Source organism: Triturus cristatus, chromosome 3_2, assembly GCF_964204655.1.
Source record: "Triturus cristatus chromosome 3_2, aTriCri1.1, whole genome shotgun sequence".
Lineage (NCBI taxonomy): Eukaryota > Metazoa > Chordata > Amphibia > Caudata > Salamandridae > Triturus > Triturus cristatus.
In genome coordinates, this window is record NC_140584.1 from 866,173,013 (window position 1) to 866,200,942 (window position 27,930).

Here is a 27,930-nt window from a genome sequence, read left to right on the forward strand (position 1 = left end):
TTTATTTTCTCATTAATAACAACATTAAAACATTTGCTACTCTGTCTGTTCCACTAAGATCAAAGAATAGATTATTTTCTCTTGCTACGAGTAAAACCTTCCGCTTACTCTTCATATACTACGAGTAAAAACCTTCTTCTTACTCTACATCCAACCTTAGAAGAACCTGCTGCTCCTTTGGTGTTACCCTTTCTAGGTGATATAACACTAAAGTTTCACCAGCGAACACTTTGCTATCAGTCACTCTTCCTTTCACACAGAAAAGTAGTCCCTAATTCAGCACTGGTAGCCCTGCATAGCTTCTCAGTACTTTCTAACAGACAAGTATCCTCACTGCAGTATGGCTTCCATTTACCACCCGCTATTCATTTCCCGGGAATTTTCCAGACAACATAAAACAAGACATTAACGGGTTTTATTAAAACATAAATCAATAATCAATGTTTATCACCAAACTAGTCAATAATAACCATAGCTCCGCTACCAGAAAAACGGATCCAGCGGTAAACCAGGATCAAATACTCTAATACCTCATACTCACCTTGGGCCCATAAACACACACTTACACACAAGCCAGTTTAATCCACTGGGGTCAATTTTTATAATTGTCCGTCTGAGATGTAGTTATCTAACATTTTCTAACCAAATCTTTCACAGATCAAAAAGTTATTTCCTCTGGTCAATGGACCCTTAGTTGAACTAGTTGATGGTGAAATGACATGAATAAATCTGCTTCTTTGCAATAGAAATAACCACAGACTCTGGAATTTTTTTTAATGCTTATCTAATGAAATTCATGTGAGCCAAATATCAAAGTACAGAACGGTCTCCGTCACCCATGAAATGAAAAATGATTCAGATTAATAAGATTTTCAATGACGGTACTTGAAAAGGAGAGGATAGAGAGAGAGAGCAGCACAATTTTAAATCTACAGAACTTTATAGTTACCTAGGATGGTGTGAAAACCAACGCCTTAGCCAAGGAATTGGAAAGGATCTCCCAAGAAAGGACAGGAGAAAAAGGCTTCAGGTTTCAGGACAGGATTCATGACAGAATAAGGTGACCTCTTCTAGATCCGACGCCTGCGTTGCACCCCTCTCTGGCACTATCTTCCTCCTCGATTCTTCCGCGATCTTCTTCTAATTATATGGCTTGAATTCTAAGTCTGCAATAGGATTCTTCTTCAGCATTAGCTCGATACTCCGACAGCATCCCGAGCTCTGCAGCATACCGGTCTCTCTGTCTTGCTAATTAACTAAACTACCTCAATTATACCCTTCTAATGCCATGTACCACCCCTTAATGTTTCAATTTCATAGAACTCCTAATTCTGGTTGGCCAGGAAAAAGGGATGATCATCACACCATGTCAGGTTTAAGTCGATTTTCTTTAGTTCATTGCGTAGTGATCCCTCCCTTAATCTTTATTCAAAAATCTTTATTCCCACCCGCATTCACATTTTTCTCATAACAAAGTATATATTTTAGTGCAAGTTTTCTTCTTTTCACAGGACATCAGGATGGTTCCCAGGGTATGTTGCTGATTCTTTTCTTGGATGGCATTCAAGGATGACAGTGCGGCTTCTGGCTCACTTAAACTGCGCATGTGTAACGGGTCACATGGGATATAGGCCACGGTCTCTCTCAGGAGGCCCGAATATGAACTAATAGGAAAAGAGGAAAAGTCAAGAAAATGTATATTAGTTTCAAAATAAAATGATTTTATTGTATAGCACCTATCTCTACTCTAGTCCCCTCTACTTATAAATGCTCTCCCCGCGTTAGCAATTAGTAAAAATAGTTTCATTTAGTTTCAGCTAAGCAGATGCTTAGCATGTGAGTTTTCAAGCGGCCATTTTGAAGGTGTCTGCACAAGTGCAGATAATTCCCTCCAAGTAAAAGCTTGTCATCACTACGCAGACGTAGTTGACGCATGCGCAATTAGATTTATCTCGAGTTACTTGTTAATAAGACACGTACGCAAGCTTCTCTTATTCTTGATATTTGAAATGTGGTGCATATTAATTACACAATACTTTATTTAGTATGACGTTATGAGTTATTATGAGAGGATTGCTTTCGAGCAAGTCTCTTTTCTACAAGTCCTTGCTCCATCATCGTCACCTCCGGTACAAAGTAAAGCTGTATATCTTTTTCATTCTTCTACTACTAGTTCACGCTCCAAATCACACACGCTTGTTTAATCTTGAGAATTAAAATCGGATTTTTGAATTCCGATGTATTGAAGGTGCTCCAAAAGCAGTGAATCCTCCGATAAGCAAGATGTGGTAGAAATAAATCCAACAAATCCTGGAACGGATTTTCAGGCATAAATCCTTCAGTATTCTGTCAGGTCCCGAAACACTCCGCTCCTGTGATGCGAAAGGTGGCTGGAGTGTTGCCAAATTATGTTGCAAATGAATCCAATCCAGATAAGATTTTTATAGTTTATTATATGCAGCACAGCAGTGCATCCTTCAGTGAACAAGGCCAGATTGAACTGACTTGTTTCCACAGAACCTTCAGCATAACACTCAAACCAGAAACTATCATACTTCTGAAAATCAACACGGCACATGCATGGAATGTTAGTTTGATGACACAAAGGGTGAAAAACACATAGGGCAAAGAAAGAGAGAATGTAATAGCCCTGGATTTCTGAAACATTCTTTTTGGTTATATACTCCTGGCAGACACCTGCAATCACTATGGGCGTACCTGTTGACCACTCCCAGAGTTTATAGAAGGAATTGGGGAGGCAAACGCTTTGTGATGGGTACCACCAAGCTTTGGGACACCTTACCTCCTCTCATAAGAGCTCTTCCCACTCTCCTCTCCTTCAGAAAACAGCTAAAAACATGTAGACCTGTAGACAGCGCCAAGACACTTTTTGGTATGTATGCGCTCTACAAATCACATTAACATAACAAACATGCAAACTTGGTATTCAGCACACAACATTTAATAGCACCAGCCACTAGCTTCTGAGCAATATTTTGGGCACCAGCACTCATTATGTTGCAAATTAAGCACTGAAGGCAATCATATAAAGGAGGACTGTAAGACAGTCTATACCAGCAGATCTCTGGACAAATTGTATGTGGTCCAAAACACCGCTGCAAGACTGGTCTCTAATGCCTCTGCTCTCACCCCAGTTATTTAGCAGAGAAAATCAAAAAATATCAGCCTCCCAGGACACTATGCTCAGGGACCAAATCTCTACTTGTGGTTCCATGCTGCAAGAAGGTCCGGCTGGGTGGGAAAGCCTTCTTCCACTTAGCCCCCACCTTCTGGAACCAACTCCCAATTCATTTGCGTGAATGCTCTGACCTCTTGAGATTTCGCTAGCTCTTGAAGACCTCATTGTTCTAACTTACTCCCTGGTTCTGTCCAACTATGCAGTTCGCGAGCACGGAGATACCCTTTGGGGGTGATTTAGGCACTTTATAAATCCTAAATGAAATCAAATCAAATCTGGTTCCCCTCACCTTTTCTCTCCCCCTCTTACATATTCCAGATCCATATTATTTCAGAGTGGACACCTTCCTGCAGCCAGCATAGGAAATCGGTTTGAGAACATAGAAGTAAAAATTACCAGCACAATAACTGGACCTGCAGAGCTGCCAGCAAACCACAAACTATAAAAATGTAAGTCCATCTCTCACACATGAGGGCCCGTTTAAGGGATTTATAAACCCTCAGTGTTTTTGAAAATATTTTGCTAGCACAATTCACCCAGGAAATTTTATCTTGTAGCTTGGGTTCCCCCATTGACCCCTGTCTGCCCTAGATACTAAATTAGCAGTATCCACTCTTAACCCTTGTGGCAACACATTCTTCAATCAATCCCTAGAAACAGACTGTGCTCCCACCGACTGGAAGAGGGTGTAGGATTTTCCCGTTATAAAGATGTTGACCCAACAAACCCAAACAATTTTAGACCAAGTTCCTTACTGCTGGATCTTTCCAAAATGCTGGAGAAACTAGTGAACAGGCAGCTGTCGCAATACTTGCAGGACAACTCGCTTCTCCATAGGTCACAATCAGGTTTCCATCCAGGTTTTGGACCAGAGGTTACCTTGCTGCAAGTATCTGAATTCATAAAAATGAACCTAGACCAGGGCCTGAAAGATATGGTAATCCTTTGGGATCTGCTGGCAGCCTTCGACACTGTGTCTCACCCTATCTACCTTGAACAGTTGGACAAAGTGGGAGTGTTTAGCTCTATAGGGGCCGATTCCAATCCTGGAAAAAGGCTTTACAAATCGTTGTATGGAGCGTTTTTCCCGTACGACTCGTACCCGGTAAACTTTTCTTACAACCTAGGAAGTACGATTCGTACAGAAAGCCTCTTTCCATACAAATCGTACAAAAGACCATACGGCTAAAATAAACCAACGATTCTGATCCGGAACAGCTTGTATGCGACGTCTGTACATATTTAAGCCGCGGTTTCCGGCCCAGCAAGTACGATTCGTCCCTACGGCACTCCGTACGGCTCTTTTCTTACGGGAGCCAAAAACAGCCGTAAAAGCAGAGTCCCCAGGAGTACGAGTCATACAGGCATACACCCCTGTGCGTTGTGTATGTACGGTGCGTACCCCCAGTGCGCATGTACTGTGCGTAACCCCAGTACGCATGTACTGTGCGTACCCGCAACATCGCGTACCCCAACATCGTGTACCCCAACATCGCATACCCCAACATCGCGTATGTATGCACCGTACATACGCGATGTTGGGGTACGGGATGTTGGGTGTACGCACAGTACATGCGCACTGGGGGTACGCACAGTACATGCGCACTGGGGGTACGCACAGTACATACACAACGCACGGGGGTGTATGCCTGTACGACTCGTACCCCTGTACGACTCGCACCCCGGGAACAACTTTTCCCGGGATACAAGTCGTACAAAGTTCGCTTCGTAGCGGGTAATGGCAATCCCCGTGTACGGGACGTTTTCCATACAAATCGTAAATCGGAAAGCCGGTCCGGATCGTACTAGTACGGTCGGACTGCATTTTTACAATTTGTACGGAAAAGTGTCCGGGTCCGTCTTGTACAACTTTTCCCGATCCAATTTGTACAGATCGGGCCGATCCGTACAAATCGGATCGGGAAAAGTTGTATTTTTGCCGTACGAATCGTACTTCACGGGTCGGACTGGACTTGTACGATTTGTATGGAAAAATGTACCGGTACGAGTCGTACGGGAAAAAAAAATACAGGATCGGAATCGGCCCCATAATGTCTGACATCCTTTCTGCCAGGAAGATAACAAACTGTCCTCCTCCCATCGTATTCCTCATTCTACAAGGAATTAACATACGGTGTCCCTCGGCTTTTAGCCTTGAGCCCTACCCTATTTAATATCTAATTGGCCCCGCTGGCAAAAGTACATGAACCTTGCGGTTTCAACATAGTGTCCTACGCTGGTGACACTCAGCTGATGCTAGCATTCAACTAGCAGACAAACCATCACTAATAGGTACCAGGTCTGTTTGTGTTAAGTTGCTAAATGGATGCTGTTTGAAGCTGAATGCTGGGAAAACAGAGGTTCTGTTCTTTGGGAATTTACCTCCCCTGGTAATACAGAACAGGTGGCCGGAAGATCTGGGTACACCACCTACTCCCACCTCCTAGTCCAGGAATATGGGCTTGAAACCTAATCAAGAGCTATCTCTCAAACCCCAAATTCAAGTTGTCTCGGCTACCTGCTTTGGGCATCTAAAAGCATTTTTTTTAAACCTCTAAAATACCATCAAGTGCATACTCGGAAAATAATTGTACATGGCCAGGTAATTTCCAGATTGGACTAGCCAAACTGCTTTTATCTGGGAGTCCTGACTGCCTCATTCGTAGGCTTCAGAGAGAACAGAATGCGTCCACCAGGATGGATGGTCTTAAACTTCCCAAAAGACAATCTATCAGCTGACATCAAAAATCTCTACATTTGTTGTTAGTGCAAAAAAAAATCCCTACATTGTCCTAATGATTACCTTCAGGGAACCACACACAAAAAGATCATGCCTGCTTCAAGAATAAAGTTAGAGAATAGGGCGCCACAAGAACACATTGTTCATCAAATCTGAGATCATTAGTAAATAATCCAGAATAAGAAAAACCCGCGGGAAGTTGTAGGTCGCTAATTTACTTATCTGGTGGCAAAAATGTGAAAAGCTCTGATAGGCAGTCTAAGAAACTCCAGCTCTGTAACCCTTTTCAGGAGAGGCCTTAAGACTTTCTTTTTAAGGAGTAAACAAGCAGACAGTCTAGTGTGGTTGCTGCGATTTCATATGCTGAGATGCTCCATTTTGAAGCAGCTGTTCGCGCTATACAAATAAAACCCAATCATTCATTCACTCATTCATTCATTCCATCTCACCACCAAGTAAAGGTCTGCGTACACTAGCGGGATAATGTGAGCACAGGGAAACATTTCCCACATAATCTTCATGCAAAGAAAGCACTTTCAGCCACATAATCAATTATACGGTGTAGCTAGCGTATTATCCATGTGGATAAGTGCTGTACAAATGCAACACTACAATATTTTAAAACGAATGCACACTATTAATCGGTATTATATATGCTGATTGGGATTTTTTAAAAACTTTGTCTTGTTACATGGACTATGTTCAGACTCCATCCGTTTTGTTTCTTCAACTGACCACTAGGCGGCACAGGAGGAAAAGAAATGAAGCGCGCTACAGAAACCTATCGAAGCTGTTTAGTAAGGCGTGGGGAGGGCAGGGCAGGTGTCCTTTGAGTGGTTGCCTGACTTAAAATAATCATACGGCACGTGTCCATAGGAAACGCTTGGTATAGTTACATAGGAAACATACTGCGGCATAATCTTGAGGACAGAACACCATTAAAAAGATGTTCATTAAACCCCCAGGACGTTTACAGGATGCTGATCAATTCAAAACAAGCATCAGAAAAGTATGTATGTCCCAGAATTAAAACAAGCTATGGTAAAGATAACATGCCATCAGTGTTGGATTCGGATCACAATTCGGCCCTGGCACTCTCAAAAACGCTCCCGAATCGTTCATTTTTTGGTAGTTTTACATAGCGCGAAATCACCTCTGGCAGGTAAAGTTGGAGAACAACATAGACTAATGTAAAAATGTATATCTCCCCCCCCCCCCCCCCCCACAGCGTTTCCCTCGATGGCCCTAACCAGCCTCCCACCACCCTAACTTTCCACTCCTCCTCCCTACCCCAGTCTTCTACAAAGTGAGTGCTAATGGCTTCCCATCCGCAGCTCCTTGAAGCCTCTGCGGATTGCGGCAGCTGGAGGGAGCCAGGGGGCAGGGATACCTCATGCTGCGATAGAGGGGGCAGCTCATCGTCATTCTGCCTCTGATAATTGTCCGGCCTGAGGTGGGTCAGGCTCAGTATATGTAACGCAAACGTTGCAATAATAGCCTTTTACATTGTGCACTTGCAGTGGAGAGAGGGGGCCCTGGCTGATTGAACTGCTTAGTCCACCCAAAAACGGCCACCAACTGGCCTGGGCAACAGACCCATCGCCCGTGTCCGATTGCCCGCCTTGCCAATCCGAGCCTGCATGCCAATGGTATTTATGCAAGCTGCACACATCCCAAATGCTCTGCCGCGTGGCTAAATGTGTTTTTTAAAGTTAATCTTTTGATGTGACGGCTTTATGTTTCTGTTATTCATCCGAGTTAAATCAGTCTCTAAAAAGGAAAAAAATTGGCAAATCGTTTTTTGTTTTTTTTAGCAGGTGGGGGGAAGCAACACAGGGGCTGCGGGGCAGGAGTAACATGGAGGGGCAGCAGAGTCAGAAGCAATACAAAGGGCGTGAGTGGGGGAAAGGAGCCCGGAGGTCGGAGGGTCAGAAGCAACATGGAGGGCGCAGGCAGGAGAATTGCAAACCAGCATAGAGAGGAATTTGGAGCTGGGAGGGTGAGTGACCAAGCGAAAGAGAGGAACATAGAGTGCAGTGGAGAGGGAGAACATGAGGTGGGAGGGAGAGTGACCAAGCGAAAGAGAGGAACATAGAGTGCAGTGGAGAGGGAGAACATGAGGGAGACAGCTGGAAAACACATGCACTCTTGTGAATTGCATAAGAAAAAAAAAAAAGTAGTGTGTGGAATACAAACAGTGGAAGGAGGCGAGCAATGCATACATGCACCAGGGGAGAGGCAAACACAAGAAAAAGAAGGAAAGCCTACACAAGCTGATTATTAGGAAGCAAATAAATGAAAGTGACAATAAAGCCAAAAGAATACCAAGCAATGGGTGGGCTCTAGACCAGGGCACAAGTCCTAAAAAAAGAAGTGGGGGGACTAACCTAGTTAGGCAATATGCAAATGACATCACAGTGCGCCATCACGGCGCACAACATCACGATGCATGACATCACACATGGCATCACAGGAATCGAAATCATAGAAAGTGGCATCAAAAGCAACGACTTTACAGGAAGTGGCATCACAAGAAGTGACATCAGATTTAAAGCCCTCACATATATGTTTAGCAGGTCTATCATGAGTACGTTTGAGCGCATTACAAGGATAATAGCACCGTAAGCTATAGAAGATGAAATGTGACTTCTACACCTTGTAATCCCCCAGTTTTATGTAACACACCTTGTTCATTCATTTACACATTTATATAATTTATTGTACATGTAATATGCACGTGTTGATGTAAAGCACTCTGACAATCTGCATTGGGATGAGTAGCGCTATACAAGAAAAAATAGTGGTACTTACATTTTTTCAATGCCTCCTCAGGGGAAGTAAGCTCTATATAAATTACATTTATTTTGTGTAAATACTGGGAAAGACCAACACATCTGACATTCTTACAGTGCATGCATATCTCCTAAACAGGGACTGAACAAAGTGAAAAGCTGCCTCTCAAGTATGTGTGAAGAGCTAACAAGGTGTGAGCCTTTGTTTCCCTTCCGCTTCATTTGCATCTGGTGTGAGGCTCCTGACTGGTCCCAGCCAAGAGACTCTGAGGCCTGATGACCCCTCAAATTAGGCCTTTGTTATGGGCCCAGCAGGAGTGCAAAGAAAACCCCAGCCCTGCCTGCAGGATGTTGCATGTTGCAGATGGAAAGCAGACAACGTGCAGATGCTGCTGAAAGTGTCCCAGTGTTTGGAAATGACATCAGGACGAGTTCAGCACATTATTCAGTGGGGCCCAAATTCTTGGCAGGGTGGATGGCGCTCACCCTGTGAAAATAGTGGGTGGACATCGTTCACCAGCGTGTACCCCCAATTCGTGCCCTGCTCTAGACCCTCTGTAAGGTAAGAATACATCTTGCAGCAAGCTAGGGTGACCAACTGGCATTGGTGCGAATTCAGGACGGTGAGTGTAAAAATTCAGGACAAAGGGTCAAAATTCAGGACACAAATTCAGGACAGGAGGTCAAAATTCAGGACAATAGGTACGTTTTACAGACACATCAGAGGAGGTCGCGCAATAGTATATACGTAAGCCCAGCCATATCCAAACATATTCAACCATTTGCAAACCTATCCATCACGTATCCTTCCATCTATCATTTAAACTCATCCATCCCTTCACTCATCCATCCATTATCCATCCATCCACCCTTTCACCCTATCCATCTGTACACTCATGCATCCACTCTTCTACCCATCCATTCACTCATCCATCCAGCCATTTACCCTTTCGCCCATCCAGCCATCCTTTCACTTACTCATCCATCCACTCAGTCACTCATCCTTCCACCCATCCACCCTTTCAGTCATCCATCCATCCTCCCTTTCTCTCCCCAACAACCCTTTCACTTAGCCATCCTTCCTCCCATCCATCCACCCACCCATCCATCTACTCATCCACTCATGAATCCATCCACTGACCCTATCACTCATCCATCCTTTCGCTCATCCATCTATCCTTTCACTCCTTCACTTATCTATCCATCCTTTTGTCCATCTACCCTACCTTTCACTCACTCATCCATCCTTACATCCACCCATTTCTCATCTCTCCATCCATTCACCCTTGCACTTATCAATTCATCAATCCATCCATCATTTCACTCATCCATCCACCCACTCACTCATCATCCACCTTTTCACTCATCCATACTTTCACTCATCCATCCACCCTTTTACCTATCCAGCTACCCTTCCACCCATACATCCAGCTATTTACCTTTTCTCTCATCCATCCTTCCACTCACTCATCAATCCATCCATCCTCTCTCATTATCCATCTATTCAATCTATCATTCATCCATTCGCCCTTTCACTTATTCATCCAGCCATCCACCCATCCCTTCACTTACTCACTCGCCCACCTTTTAATTTTAATTTTGAGCTGAGCCTTTTTGAGAAGAGGCCCATCAAGAACTTAACCCTCGCTGCAGGAGCCATTCCAGGACTGGGACAGAATCCACCACGGGGGGGGGGGAGGGGGTCAGGAGCCATCACAGGGGTGGGGGCAAGAGCCATCACTGGAGGGGGGGCAGGAGCCATCACAGCAGGGGGAACAGGATCCACCAGGGTGGGCATGCAGTATTCTAGTATCATCTTGGTCTCTTCCAGGGTGGGGTAGGGCTCCTCACCCCCTCCTGGACAGGACAATGAGAAGACAGGCTCTCTTTTCAAAATGTTAGTTTTGCCATCCCCCACTGTGATGTACAGTAAGCCTGGGCAAAGCACTATGCTATGCTCGCGTAGTTTGCGAAGTTCGCGCTACTTCGCACTACGCGAATTGCACGTAGCACAGTGCAAACACGCGTAGCGCAGCGTAGCGGTCATTTTTTGATGGCTCGCGGTCCTCAACGTCAAGTTAGCGACCGCGAGCAAGCAAAATGACATCCTGGCGAGACTTTTTCCTCGTTCGCGATCAGCAACCTCAAGTTGCCGATCGCGAGCGTGAAAAATAAACCACCCGACGAGATTCTCAACGCGGGGAGGTCAGGTTTCTCATTGCGAGTGGTCGCGTATGCTCGCGACTGCTCGCGATGAGAAACTACCAGTCCGCATTGAGAAAACTGCCGCTCGAGTAAAAATCTACAGAAAACTACAGCTCGCACAGTGCAAGATGCCGTTTTCAATGATTGCACAGTGCCAGATGCTTGTCCGCACTGTGCAATCATTGAAAACGGCATCTTGCACAGTGCGAACAGGGTACTACGCAGTTCGCGAAGTGCTATGCGTAGCTCGCGTAGTGCGAAGTGACTTCGCGTAGCGCTGCTTCGCAAACTACGCCCAGGATAATGTACAGTACTTAAAGGAGATACTCCACGAGAACTGATTTAACTGATTGTCCTCCATACTTTGTTAATCAGTGTGGGTGCGATTGTGCCATTTCTTTATTTTATTACATTATGGACTGCATGCTTGAAGAACCGAGGTTTGCCTAAAGTTTAGTGACAGTAATTAAGCTCTGTGACGAGAACCACCACGTGCTGCCTCGTGTAATCAGGGCCGGTTCTAGGACGTTTGGGGCCCTGGGCAGAAAGGGAATGTGTGAGGCCCCTCTAAATTGCAGACACATGACCATTCAGGGCTGTTTGCATCTTAATAGATGCCCCTGCGCCTGAAGCTTCAGCCCCCCCTCTCAGTCACCTTCAAACACCTCTTAACAGCTCATTAAGGGCGGAAGGTGTGAGGGTTGCCATCCCGCTGTGCCTCTCCAATGCTGCTGGGTATCTGAGCTTTGGTACTGCATCGGAGTCTGTTACACCCGACCTCAACGGCATCGGAGTCAGGCCCGGCTCCAGGAATTTTTATATGGGTGGGCCAAGGGTGCATTTGGGTGCGCCACTGCGGGCTCGATTTGTCGCATATATGTCTGGGCAGGCCTGCTTCAGGGCCCTCCTTTATCTCTTCTTAGTCTTACAAGGCCCAGTAAATCGCACTCTTTTCCAAATCTCTTTCTAAATATTATCACTCTCAAAAACTGTTTTTTCTATGTAATTTTCCTTTGATGGGAAAAGGACGTTTCTGAGGTGGTAGTATCAGGCAAGTGACACTACTTGGGCTCCCTCTGTTCGAGCCTTCATGGAGGATCCCTCTTCATTACTACCTCCACCTGGCCCCAGACTCCGCAACGCACTGCCTTGCAGGCTTGATTATCCACTACTCCTCTCCAGTGCACCTTATCTCACAGCTGACCTTGGGCCCCAGCCCCATATCAGGCATCATCGGGCTCCACTTTCATTTTTCCCGGTAAAAACAGTAAAATCACCTTCAAACTTAAAACATTGAATATAGCAGTAAATATAATTAGCATGCCCTTTAAAGTATGTTCCAGAGCAGCCCTTATGACCCGACTGCTAATTAAATAAACAAAAACAGAAAGGCCATGACAGGGCCGGCTTTAGCGCTGATGCGAAAGTCTTTTTTGGCGCCGCACCAATAATCACTGCCATACGCCACAAGTGCCCCTCTGCTCCCCATAGCCCCTCCCCCTCATGACCTCCTCCTCAGATTCTCTCACTGCCACCCTCTACCAATGCCCCTCATTTCTCTGTAGCCCCTCCCCCTCATGACCTTCTCCTCAGAATCCCTCACTACCATCCTCCAGCAGTGCCCCTCATCTCTCCCTAGCTCCCCCTCCTCCACCCATGACCTCTTCCTCGGATTCCCTCACTGCCACCCTCCAACAGTGCCCCTCATCGCTTCATAGCCCCTCCCACTACCTCCTCCTTGGATTCCCTCACTGCCACCCTCCAACAGTGCCCCTCCGCTTTACGTAGCCACTCTCTCATATGCATTTCATTTGTTGTGTAGCGCTACTCATATCAGTGTAGTGTGTGTCAGTACTTTACACCACGCACACATTATACAGAGACAACAAATCATACAAGTATGTAATTCAGCCTACAGGGAATGTCACATAAACCAATGAGGATTACATGGTGTACGAATCACGTCATCCATACTGGTGGGCAGTTATTTTAAGAGGGTTTGGTCTGGAGAAGCACAAACTCAGGATTTAAAGAGTACTCCAGTGGTTAGGGGTTGGCTTTACTGATAAAAATGTATATCTGACCAAACATACTCATTTTAGCAACATTAGAATAATGAAAGACTGGGGAAGTTCTAACTATATCACAAAACAAAAAACGCGAAGTTCTAACTATACCATTCAGGTTTGCATGCAGCTCTTTGATGACAGTTCATTGGTCACTGTCCTATGTTAGGATTGTAACTTCTGAACTGCAAGTAACACAAGGATCTCTGTCACAATGACAGTAACCCACTGAGATTCCGCATAAAATACAGTGCATCTGCATTTAAAACTACTAACAGAGAAATGATTGCTCTCTCCAGCAGGATCATTAATAGCCAGCGTTATCTGGGCATTTTTTTTATTGTCCTATTGTTGTCCTGCATCAGCCATGATAACGATAAAAACTGATTAAATGAAGCACACACGAAGTACAGATCCTGCTGGGCCTGTGCAGATTTTAAAAAGAAAAACAAATAATGACACATTCTCCTACCTACTCCATTAGTCAAACTTAGTGTCGCAGCCTGATCTGATATGCAGCTGCAGGGGTTGGGAAAGGTGAATAAAAATAAACAAACTTATTTTCTCCTGCGCTGCATAGAAAAAGAATATCCACGCAGCAGGACAGTAAGCAAAGGTTACCGCAGCCAAAGAAAGGATTTGTCGCCTTCCGCCATGCCCCTGGTGGAGCTGAAGGGGTGAAAAAATAAACAAAGCCTCGTTAACATGTAAATGGTCTTTTAAAGACCTGTGAAGTACTCGGGTACAACTGCGATAATCTCAAAAACTGGCTGTGTGCGCGCGCATGGGGGCACACACACGAAGGGGGAGGTGGGGGGGGCTTTGAAGCACTTGAGCCCCATGGCGTTGCGCGCCTCCCTTCAAGCCCTCACTGCAAGGGCCAAGGCTCCAGTTTACAAGACACATACATGTAGGGTGGTGCGACCGGTGCCTGGTTAAAATTACGGACAAATAGCGTCCGTTAAAGAATCCTTCACGGACAACGGACAGACGGCCGAAATTACGGACTGTCCGTGAAATTTACGGACGGTTGGTCACCCTACAGCAAGCAGGGCTGGACTGGAGAACCAAAAATGCTAAAACCAGCCTGCTCCCTTTGTTTCCTCATCCATCTTTCTCCTTTTCTCCTCTTTCTTCTCCATCTCTGATCGCTTTATTTCTACCTTTCCCCTCCCTCCCTCTCTTTCTCGCTCTCTTAAAGCATCCCGTGCTTGCTTCAGTTAAGCTCTGGGAGCTGCTGAAAGTGACAGAGGCACCAGGAGCGGTCCTGGGCTTTCAAACCTGGCCTACAAGTGCTCCAGGCCACTGGGGAAATGCCCAGTGGAATAAAAGGCCTTTCTGGCCATGGAACAGACTGTCTAAAGGGCGAGACCTAAAAACACTTATGCAGAGGAAAGCACAAAAATATTGTTGTCTATATACAAGGCAGCCATAAGGTAAAAAATGTAACGTATGATAGTTCAGTTTACTTTTGAGATGTCTAATAATCTGTCGTGCATTACAATGCCAGCATTTTATAAGAAGTGGAATGACAGACGAAGCAGCCTCCAGCACAAGTTGAGAGAGAAATACTCGTACTTTAAGGAATTGGTAACAATATGTCTTGCAGATGTGTTTCAGTGGACCTGAGTGGACATTGCCCATTCCCTGTTTTCAGAGAGGGCATGCCATTCCCAATTACTTGAAATCAAAGGATGAGCGGAGAAAAGCTCCTTGATTACCTCTGCTCACCTTGTGAGCCACCTCAACTATTCTTTCATATTCGTTGCATGCGGTCACACAAACCTGAACTCACAGAGTTCCTGTAACACCACACACGTGGCCTTTGGAGCCCTTCCACACAGAGGCAACTGTCCAGGATTGACCGATTTCTTTCTGTATTCAGGGCTTGATGAGGTGAGAAAAGAATGAGTGAGACACTTAACTCTCGTTAAAAACAGCACTAGGAAACAAAAGCATCAACACCCAAAAACATCTTTTAAATGTAACTACCACGTACTACTGGCCTGTTCAAAATATTTTCACTGAGTCATTTTAAAACCAGAATAACACTTCTTATGTTAAAGCGGCGGGCCTGTGTCCGACCTCTCCGGCCACAGACATTGAACGAACACCCCATCTCTTCACGTCCGAGGAGGAGGGGGACAGCGAGGCGACGCAGTCGGGAGTGGACTCGGGAGCTTTGCCCTCGGTCACCCCGCGAACAGCAGATGATTTGATATGACTGAACTTTGGCAGACTAAGGAGGGGTTGTCCTGGGGTGGGGGTATCCTCAGCTCATACAATTGTTGGTCTGGGCACTGCATGCGTCCCCGTGGGGATTTGAAGTGGGGCGTCCCTGGGTGTGGGTCAACGTGCCCTGAGCTAGCCATAGATAACGCGCACAGCCCATACGTTGAGCCCGCGGCAGACACGAGTCGTCACCCCCTTGAATAAGTTGAGGCTCTCGTGTTATTGGAGAGTAAGTTTGGACGTATCGCCTTTGACGATGGGTCCCTCGCATTGGGACAAGTTATGTTTCTTTCAGCCCAGTTTTCCCTTTCCCATACCCAACCTTCCTAGGTACCGTGTCATCACCCACGAGTCGGAGAGCGGCCGCATTGCTACACAAAAAACGCGGGAGGGGGACATGGGGAGTGGAACCGGGTATGACCTGGGGAGCCCGCAGACCTGTCCTACACTACACGATAGACACCTGTAATGATGGCACATATGGGAACAATCACAATTATCACCTTGAACGTGCGCGGCATGCATACCGCGCGCAAGCACTACTCCACATATGCTTACCTTAAGCGCCACCACGCACACATTGCGTTTCTACAGGAAACGCACCTCACTGCTGGGGAGGTGGCGAAATTGCGTAGGCGATGGCGGGGGACCATATGCGCTACAGCCTATTCGGCCTTTGCCCGAGGTACTCTTATCTGGGTCCGTCCCGGGGTCCCTTTTCAGGAGCAATCTCACATAGTAGACCCAGACGGCCGATATGCACTCATGATGGGTCGGCTGGATGGTCAGACATAGCACTCGATAGGTCCTACCCGCCCCATCCAGCATCCCCTGTAGTGACGCAGGCACAGCGGTTTGTGGCATGGGCGCAGCACTGGTCTCTGGCGGACGCTTGGCGAACCCGGAACTCTACCGCCAAGCTCTATTCGTTTCACTCCAAACCGCACGATTTTCGGGTGCACCTGGACAGTTTCCTCTGTTCCCCCGCCGTCCTCCCTCTCGTTACCGACACTGACTATTTGGGCAGAACCATATCAGACCACGACGCGCACCTGCTGACGCTCCGGTGGCGCCCGCCGCATCCCCCGGTCCCCACCTGGTGCCTTCCTAGGGATAGTCTGGACGACCAGGTGTTTAAGCAAACGCTAGAGGATCACATTGGCCACTACTTTCGGGAGAATGCAGGCACGGCTACCTCACGGGCGCAGGAGTGGAACGCATTTAAAGTTGTAATGCGAGGCGTCTGCATTCGTCACATCACAGGGGTCCGACGGGTCTTGGAGCGTGATATCCAAACCACGGAGCAAAAGCTGGCTGAGCTCACTAAACAGAATAATCCAGCTGCGGCCACTCCGGCCCGGATAGCCAGTGCCGAGACAGCTTATGTGGAGGTGTTGGCCAGCCTGCGCCGGTTCAATTTCGCGGCGTATGCGGCGCGGGCACACGGCGAGGGAGATCGGACGGGTACACTATTGGCGTGGCTTGTCAAACAAGACTCGAGCCTCCCACCCATCACGGCTATCCACAATACTCAGGGCACGTTGGTCTGCTCGCAGGACTTGATTCTGGGGGCGTTCCGAGAACATTATGCATTAGTGTATACCGGTCCATACCCCCCGACACCGGAGGCAGTCATCTCGGAATTCCTAGGCCGCACAAGGCTGCCCCGCATAGACCATGACACACGTCAAGATCTAGACGGGCCTATCAAGGCGACTGAGATTAGGCGTGCAATGAAGGCACTGGCAACTCGCAAGACCCCGGGATTGGATGGCCTCCCACTGGAATTTTATCACGCCTTTGCTCCCCAATTGGTCCCGCAGCTGGAGGCTCAATACAAGGCCGTCCTAGGAGGGGGTCCCTGCCTCACTCTATGTGTGAATCGGTCATAGTGTCCCTTCTTAAGCCGGACAGAGACCCACTCCAAATGGGATCTTACCGACCCATAGCGTTACAACCGACGGACTACAAGATTTATGGAAAGGTCCTAGCAGACAGGTATTTCACTATTCTTCCGCAGTTAATACACCCGGATCAGAATGGGTTCGTCCCAGGACGACACACCTCTAATAACATCCGGAGGCTATTTCACGTACAGGATCAGGTGCGGGAGCGGTTTCCACGGGCGGCGTGTCTGGTGTTAGACCTCGAGAAAGCGTTTGACACTCTCTCGTGGGCGTACCTGTTTCAGGTCTTGCGTCACATGGGCATAGGGCGCAGACTGCTGGCTTATACTAGGCTTGGATACTCCGCGCCCAGTTCTAGAGTGCGGATCGGTCCCATGATCTCGGAATCCTTTCCGATCTGTCGCGGTACCAGACAGGGGTGCCCGCTATCCCCCTTGCTCTTCGCTATGGCAATGGAGCCGCTAGCGGCCACGCTCCGTGTCACAGGGGAGGAATGGGGCATCCCAATAGGGGATTCCACCCACTCGGTATCGTTTTATACGCTGACGATGTACTCATATATGTCCGGGACATCGCAGCTGACCTGACTTCGATATCACGCATCCTACACGACTTTGAGGAGGTGGCGGGCCTCAGGGTCAATTGGACTAAATCCACGATCTACCCCCTGACACCAGACAGGGCCCCGTGCCGCGTGCAAATGGGGAGTGCGGATCTCTCCTGGAGCCCCCAGGCGGTACGATATCTGGGAGTTCGACTATATCATACACCAAAGGATATATATGAAGGGAACTATCGAAGAGTGATAGGTGGCATTCGATCCTCTATTCACTTTTGGCAAGATCTATCACTGGCGGTCCCGGGAAAGATAGCGGTCGCGAAAATGATCCTGGTGCCACGTCTGTTATATCTATTTTCCAACCTCCTGGTGGTTCCCCCATGCTCCTTCTTTCGCGAGCTCGATACCTTGTTGGGGTCCCTCATCTGGGGTTCTGGCCGCAGACGTATTGCTTTGGCAAAATTACAACTGCCCCTGGACCAGGGTGGGTTAGCGGCTCCGTCGTTCGAGGCGTATTTTCTGGCTGCACAGCTGCAATGGGTGGCACGCTGGACAGCAGACCGGGCACGAGGAGAGCTGACCACCACTACTGGGCGTATTCCTACCTCCACGATTCACCGTATGCTGCTGCCAGGAGCAGCGCCGATTCCAGGTGGACCCCTACAGGTCAGCACGGCGCGAGCCTGCCTGGCCCGTGTTCATCGGATGGACCGGGCGGCGCTACCGTACTCTCCGCTTCTCCCGTTGGTGGGTTTCCCCAGGGGCCGAGCACAATATACAGAGAGCATGTTGCAAACCTGGACAGACCACGCCGTGACGGAGGTGGGGATGTTCTATTTTGAGGGGCGCCTACGGACGTTTGATGAGCTGGTGGAGGATTTTGAGCTCCTTAGGGGTCAGTTCCTGAGGCATAGACAGCTTCTCACGGACTTTCGCACACAGTGGGGAATGATTGATACGGAACCCTCCACACACCCGGTTATCCACGCAATACTACAGATGGGACCCGGGCGACACCTAGTTACTTGGTTATACAAGGCTGTACGCACCCTAAGGCAACCCACACTTGCACCCCTCAGGGAAAAATGGGAACAGGACTTTCGCAGGCCACTACACGACAGGGAATGGATCAGGGCCCTTGAATACACAAAAAAGTGTTCCGTAATTACCGCTTCAAGAACATACAGTTACATATCCTACACAGGGCGTACCTCACTCCTGAAAAACTGCAGAAATACTTCCCTGATACACCGTTCGCCTGCCCTAGGTGTCTTGAACCGGCTGCCTCTTTCATACACATGCTATGGGATTGTCCGACACTCCATAATTATTGGGAAGCGGTGCATACCGCCATTCGTGCAGTCACTGGGTTGCAGGATCTCTACACATGGGAGGCCAGCGCCTTAGGCATACATGGGCGACACAAGAATAAGAAGGTGGAGAGGCGTTTTGCTTTCTTGGGACTTATCCTGGCTAAACGATGCATTACTATGCACTGGAAGGCGCCGGAGGGACCTCCCATGGCGGCATGGGTGGGGGCAGTTAAGAAGTGGGGGAAGGCGGAGGAGACGTTGCTTCGAACGGAGGAGGCTCGGGGACACCGCAAACACCCGATTTCCCTGCCCTGGGGGATGCTAATGCATTCCTTCACACAAGAAACACAACCGGCGGCAGGGCCGCGAATAGTTGACTCTCGGGAGGCCTCCGCGACTCAGGAGGGAGGTGACCGAGAGGCCAGGGTATCTGATGGGCCCTAACCTTAAACTGTACCTGGTACCCTATTCGTCCCATGCGCGGCCGGGGATCTACACTCCCGCCATCGAACCTTGCCCCTCCCCTCCCTAGACCCTTCCTCGCGTCTGAGAAAACCTAGCGCTGCGACAGGCACGGACACTGCTTTCCGACGATAGACTCACAATGTCTATAATTCCAGATAGGGTGCACTCCCCAGTTTACATGTCCCCAGTTCGTTCATAGTACTTAATTGGCCGCGCTTCAACGACCTGAGGGACAACACACTCAGGGGATATGGATACCTATAGCAGCCCTCATGTAATGCGGCATCCACAGCGCACGTCAGTGGGATGGGCCTAGCCATAGGATAGGGCGGGGACCCTGACACTCTAAGCTTGTGAGATCCGCTGTGCACATTGATCCAAGGGCACATGTTTACTGCAAATCCGTATGTGCAAATATTTGCAATTTGTTTACTATAAATGCCAATAAAAAGAATTTTCAAAAAAACACTTCTTATGTTAAAAACGTATGTGATTTAAAAAAAAAATAATCTAAAATATGCTTTTTGTGTGACCATTTATTATATTTGCTAGTTTTATATAACACTCAATAAGTCATTAAGTCGATTGTATATCAGATTTGTCTGTAAAATAGCCAAGTGAAGGCTCTGATACGGCTATGACATCGCTTCTTCTGACGTAATTGTGCATTATATTTACATTTTAGGGCTTATGCCCTGGGCACTCCATGTGCATGATCCCCTTCAGTCTCGTTTTACTCTGTCCCCATTCTCTGCAGTCTCCTCTGTAGGGTCTTCACCCCTCCTGCTCCCGGACATTCCGTTTTAGTGGCTGCATTGCCACAGAATTTCCTCTCATCCTGCTACCTTGTCCACTCACAGTGCCTGCCCACCTCCCTGTCTATTCCTCCATCTGAGTACTTTTAATTGTCGCCAAATCACTCCCGTCTCGCTGTCCCGGCCTTTTATCGCTCTCTTTTATACTCCATTTCACTTCCCTCTCGTCCCGCTTGTGCAGTCCCTGCTCCCGTCCCAGTGTTTGGATCACTGACTAAATATCGATGGTCAAAATATCAACCTACAAAAATATCGCAGCAAAAATATCGAGGACAAGGATATCAACATCCTATCTACATTAAGAAGTACAAAAATATCGAAAAAAAATATCGATGTCAAAAATATCGTTGTTAAAAATATCATTTTTATTTAAGTTAAAAAAATATTGTAAAATAAAGGCAATAATAATATAATTAATAAACATTGTTAAAAATATTTTAAAATGCTTAAAAAATAAAAGTAATATACATAATTTAAAAATACATTAAACATATACATATAATATATAATATATATACTTACTTATTAATATGTTTTAATATTTGTTTTAATCACTTATAAATGGTTATTTTTTTATAAATTCTAAATACATCTATACACATAAAACAATAATATAAAAATTTAAAACATATATATAACAAATTTAAACAATTTAAATAATTTTTAATCTTTTTAAAATTAATTATACAGTACATTAGCTAAAATAATACAAACAATATTAGATAGCAGAAGAAATAAAATTACTATTCCAAACCCAGTGACTGCAACAGTAGGAAAAGTGTTGGATAGTGTAGGGGTAAAATGTACTATTCCCACTCCAGTGTGTGCAACAGTAGGGAAAGTGTTGGCTAGCGCAGAGGTAAACATTACTATTCCCACTCCAGTGAGTGTAACAGTAGGGAAAGTGTTGGATAGCGGAGGGGTTAAATTGACATACTTATAATTTAAAAAAAAAAAAAATCACATATTATTAATTATTTAACAAAAAATTATTAATAAATAACTATTAAATAAATTAATATTTACTTAAATAATATTAACTTACTTCCCATCCGATTCCCCTATAAACACACAACGCGCGACACATAAAACATAACACAATTAATTTAATTAGCAATGAATCAATTTTTTTCTTACCAATTAATAATTAACAAATTAATTAACAATAACAATAAATAAACACATTTTAACTAATTAATTATATTTAAATTACTTCCCACCCTATTCCTCTATAAACCCACAATCCGCTACACATTAAAAATAACATAATTAATTGACTTACCAATTATTAATAATTAACAAATTAATTAACAATAACAATAAATAAACACATATTAACTAATTAATTATATTTAAATTACTTCCCACCCTCTTCCTCTATAAACCCACAACTGGCTACACATTAAAAATAACATAATTAATGTACTTACCAATTAATCAATTAATTTAAATTGATTACCAATTAATAAATAATTTACAATAAATTAACAATAACAATAAATAAAAAATAATAATACCTTATTTATATTTAATATAATTATAATTAACCAATTAATAAAAATTAATTACCAATTAATAATTAACAATAAATGAATTAACAATAACAATAATTAAACACATATTAACTAATTAATTATTTTAAAATTACTTCCCACCCTATTCCCCTATAAACCCACAACCCACTACACATTAAAAATCACATAATTAATTTAATTACCAATTAATCAATTAATTACATTAATTACCAATTAATAATTACTTTCCAATAAATTAACAATAACAATAAATAAGAATCAATAATAACTTATTTATAATGACTATAATTATAAATTAACCAATTAATAAAAAATGAATTACCAATTAATAGTTAATTAACAATAAATTAATTAACAATAAAAATAAATATACATATATTAATTAATTAATTATATTTAAATTACTTCCCATCCTATTCCCCTATAAACCCACAACCCGCTCTGATACCAAAACGCAAAATTTACTGTAAAAAAGAATTACTATTTTCTAAACATTTAGGGGTCGATTCCGATCCTGGATTTTTTTTTCCCGTACGACTCGTATCCGTATTTTTTTACGTACGAATCGTACAAGTCCCGTACAAATGGCAAAGTACGATTTGTACGTGAAAAATACATACGAATCGCCTCGGGAAAAGTCTATGAGACATCCCCGGACAGTTTTACATACAAATCGTAAAACTGAAGTCCGAGCGTGCAAGTACGATCCGTACCGTCCAAAAACACAAGCGCACGGAAAAGGCCCCGTACGGAGCAAACTTTGTACGACCCCTACCCCGAGTACACTTGTGCCCGGGGTACGAGTCGTACGGCCCCCTCAGCCTCCCACCCCTCCCGCGTATGTCCGCACCGTACCCCCCACCCCTCCGTATGTCCGCACCGTAACCCCCACCCCCCCGTATGTACGGACTGTACCCCCCACCCGCGTATGTCCGCACCGTACCCCAGGCGTACCCCAATCCTTGCGTCCGTACATGCGCGAGGATTGGGGTACGCCTGGGGTACGGTGCGGACATACGTGGGGGGGGGGTACGCCTGGGGTACGGTGCGGACATACGCAGGTGGGGGGGTACACCTGGGGTACGGTCCATACATACGGGGGGGTGGGTACAGTGCGGACATACGGGGGTGGGGGGTACGGTCCGTACAAACGGGGGGTGTGGGGATTATGGTCCATACATATGCAATGTTGCGGGTACGCACCGTACATGATGACACGTACAATGTGGGTGATGGCGTGTACGTCGCGTAGCGGACCCCTTTTCGTCGTGCATCGCATTGTACTTAGCTTTTCCGGCACTTTTTGGCTCCCATAAAAATATAGCCGTGCAGAGTGCTGTAGGTACGAATCGTACTTGCTGGTCCGTAAAACACTGCCTGATTCCGTGCGGACGTCACATACGCGCTGTCCAGGATCAGAATTGTATGTATTTTTTAGCCGTACGGTGTTTTTTACGATTCGTACGGAAATGGTATTTCTGTACGACTCGTACTTGCTGGTTTGTAAGGTGGAATTCTCGGGTACGAGTCGTACGGAGAGAACGCTCCGTACGACCATTCGTACCCGGATTTTACAGGATCGGAATCGGCACCTTAATACCTATATTTAAAAAGAATGTAAAAACGTTAAAAAAAATGTTAAACATACATATAAAATACATACTAAAATACTAAACACAAAAAAAAAATCGAAATTATTTACAACTATATTTTTGCAAACGATATTATTTACTTCGATAATACATACTTCGATATTAAAAAAATCGATATTACTTACCTTAAAGTCGATATTCTGTTCAACGATATTCTTGACTTCGATATTCTGTCCCTACGATATTTAGAACTCGATATTAGTGTAGGTCGATATTTAAACTTCGATATTTTGACTGAGCAACATGCAAAAGGTATGTCACATGCCATGAAATACCCATTACAAATGTGGGTGAGGAAAGGGGATGCTCCAAGAAGCTGTAATGCCATAGGTCCTTGGCGGTAGTATCAGCAGCCTACATTGGGCTGGCCTGGGCTGGAAGAGCCAGTCCACGCCCAGGGTGTCCACATTCAGAAGGCTGCACTGAGGCTCCACCCTGGTGTACCAAAGCATGTCTGCATTTCTGGAGCAATGGGAAGAGACAGTAAATGTGATGTAGACACTAGCACTAGTAAAGACCTGCCTTGAACCTACAGATATAAATGGTAGTATATCACTTTTATATGTGCTGCTTCACCCCACTCTTACATGCATCCACAAGTTTGGAGCAACACGTTGCAGGATACCTGACTTCAAGAAGTTTTACTCCTACCTAGTAGAGCTGCTTGTCACTGCCTGATCGGAAAACAATCTGAAGCATATCCTTGGATGACAATCACTATTCAGTCCTCCACTGCTTCAAAGCTAGTTTTGTGCTATACAGTTACCACATACAGAGAGTACATACATACACCCGTCCAGACCTGACTCATAGCTCCAAAGCTCTTCCCACACAGGCCTTCTTTAAAGCCATACAGAACTATAAGAGTAGCGTTGCACAGGAACTTTCTGGACCATCAGTCAGATGACTCTGGGAATGCAATACTGGTCTGGCACACTGGAAACCGATGGAGACATCAGGATAAGAGACTTCCTTATATTCCTAAACAATACATGAAAAAGTTGCTTTGACTTAAAACTAACAACTGTTTCTCTTTCCTTCCTTCCTATTGATCGCCCTCTCCTTAACCTCCATCCTCTGCATGCCTGTGAGCGTGGGGGAAGGGCGGGCCGGATACACAGACGCGGAGGCTGTATGTAGTGAGCAATATTTGGAGTATTTATTTAAGTCAACAGTTGCATGGGGTGGATTTTCTACAATGGACTCCTTTCTTCCTTTCCTGGCTCCTCTCTTCTCTCTGCTTCTTTAGGGTTGTTTTTCCTGATGACGCTCTTCTCCGATGTAGCGCTTCCCGTCAGCAGGGTGGGCTTGCGGAGGTTCGTGCAGTGGGGAGAGATAAGAAGAAGAGCCGTCAGCTAATTCCTTTTTGGCTTAGTTACACCAGTCACCTCACCCGGGTAGTGCACAAAACAGCAGGATACGTGAAGCTGAGCGCCAAGGATAGATCTTGGGTAAGGAGGGACGTGAGACCTAGAGGTCGGTAAGGGGTTAGGTATATGAGGCAGAGAATACCCCGACGATATATACAGCAAACAAAGGGGGGTGATGGAAGACGGTGGGGAGTGTGAATCGGGGTTTGGTCGTGATCTGTGCCCGTGTTTAGATAATGTCCCCGCTCCCTACTCCACCCTGGTGCCCTGCAACCACCCGCCGCCCGTTTCTCTCTTGTCTCCCTGTGGCGATGGACTCACCGGCTCTGCCGCACCCCTCCAGGGATGCGGCCGCTCTCCAGCGCCCTCCGGTGGGCTCCACCAATCCTCACTCCACTCGTCCTCGGCTTCAGGTCCGTCCGCGTCCTCCTCTCGCTCGTAGTTTCCTCCCGCTTCTCTTTCTCTTGTAGGCTCCTTCTCCTTCGTCTCTCGTCCGGCAGTGTCGCGCTCTCCCACAGGTGTCCTCGGCGTTTTCTCTAGTCTCCGGCTTCCTGTTCCGAGGTCAGTGGTGACGACTTCCGCTGTCCTCTGCCTTGGGACTGGCTCCTGGAGAGACACATGATACGGGGGCGGGGTTATCGGGGTCGGAGGTGGTTTGTACTGTGTCGGTAAGGAGTGTGGATAGTCGCCCGGCTGGTACCCTCGACGTCCAGGTACCGTACTGTCGCGCCTATGCGCCGTCTCACAATGCCTTACTCTGGGTGTAGTCTACCCCAAGCCTCATTGTCCGGGTCTGAGTCCACGACAGAGAGTCCGAGATCCACAGGAGCGAAGAGAGAGCCCCTTCGCTCTCACAGGGTCCAGCTTCCTGTAGAGAATAACACACTACAGGAAGACTTGGACCCCCTAGAGGGCGAAGAGACCGGAAAGGACCACCGGGTTTTCTACAGGGATGTCAGGTATAGACGTCAGGGTTCCTACAAAAAGACAAAAACAACAAGACAAGTGTAAGAGGATTCCCCGAGACCCTCCACCCTCCAATAGTATTTAGAACCTTGTATACCTCCTCATACTCACACATTAAAACTTAGGAACTGACAGACGATTCAAAATAAGAAGCCCCTGCTCCTTTGATTCACCCAGGAAATGAGAACAGGAGGCGAACTGAATGGAGAGTGTTGGCTGTGTCACACCTGCCACGTTTGTACAAAGCGCTGTGTGGCGAGTTCATAAACAAGAGAGATCTCCAATGTACGGTAAAGTCCTTTCATGTGAGTCCCTGGGTTGTTAAAGTATTAAGCAAGCCTGTCTGTCCCAAAAAAGGTTTGGACTCTTCGTAAATCAAAATAATATTGAAAGGCTGTAGAATCTCCTCTAAACTGATAGTCAGCGGTAAGGCTCTTCGGGAAGTCACAGCGCGCTCCTGCGCTGAGGGGGTTAAAGGGCAATCTGTATAACGCGCCAATCAGCGCTCCCGGTCAGAAACAAAACAGGCAAGAGTTCTACGCAGCGCTTTTCGCGCTACAGATTCAAAAATAATGCAGCGATGAGCCAGCGCTACTCATATCGTAAATGTAAAACAAATGGTCTCAATAAAGTTTCATGGCGCCAGTTGAGGACACGCTCCCCACCGGCACTGAAAGGAGTTCTTCGGGATGTAGAGGAAGCATGAACTAAATCAATATGCAGCGCACTCACGGTTCTGCATCTTCACACGGAAAAGATCCGCCAAAAAGGATTCCACCAACTCGTGAACACTCGACAAACGACGATCCGATACAGGGAGGCTCCAAACGGGAAACAGGGGCGTGGTCCCAATCCAGGAAGTGAGGCCAAGCATTGTTGGTAAGGAGCAGGCAGCCTATATGCCGGTTGAAGTCATGTGAGCTGGTGCAAGGCTATATGGGAAGGCATACAAGGCTCTAAGCATTCTGGGACTTGGAGTTTTCCTGTATTTTACCTATAATAAGAGTACAGGAAGCACGACCTCTAACAGTTCTCCCCCCTAACGGTCTAATCACAGGTCTGGGTTTGTTGGGATGCAAGACATGAAATCTCCTAATTAAAACTGGGGCATGTACATTCTCTGCTGGTTCCCAGGTTCTATCCTCCGGAGCATACCCCACCCAGTCTATTAGGTATTGTAACTTTCCTTGGTGTCTGCGGGAATCAACAATGCGTCTGATTTCAAACTCCTGCTCACCATTTACAGTGATGGGAGGAGGCGGAGGCTCCGGACTAGAGGGAGGGATGAAGGGTTTGAGGAGAGAAATGTGAAAAACGGGATTTATATGCAAATCTGGTGGGAGATCTAATTTCAGGGCTACTGGATTTATAATCCTAAGTATAGGGAAAGGTCCTATATACCTGGGCCAGAATTTACGCGGTCCTGTTAACCTGAGGTTCTTTGTGGATAACCATACTTGATCGCCCTCAGAGTAGACAGGAGCCTGGCGCCTATGTCTGTCTGCCTGTTCCTTCATCTGATGTTTGGCGTCAAGTAATTCCCTGGTAGCTTGTTCCCATATGGCTTTAAGGTTCTTGTGGTGTTCGTGTACTGCAGAAATGTTCAACATTTCGGGGGGAAGTGAGACAGGGAGGAATTTGGGGTGTTGTCCTGTTACAAAGAAAAAAGGAGACACTTTGGAGGCGGAATGCGTAGAATTATTGTAAGCGAATTCCGCTAAGGGAAGGGCCTGACTCCATTCGCTGGTTATAGTACTCAATAAACATCTCAAAAATTGTTCAAGAGTTTGGTTTGTCCTCTCCGTTTGTCCATCCGTTTGCGGATGATACGCTGATGACAGACGGTGATCTATCTGTAATGTTTTACAAAGACCTTGCCAAAATTTAGAGATGAATTGAGGGCCTCTATCTGACACTATAACTGAGGGCAAACCGTGTAATTTCACCACATTGTCTATGAAGATGTCAATGAGGTCAGTGGCGCGGGGTAGTCTCTTAAGAGGAATGAAATGGGCCATTTTCGATAGCATATCCACCACCACCAGAATAGTTGTATAACCCCTGCTTATCGGCAAGTCAGTGATAAAATCCATGCTGATAGTGGACCAAGGGCA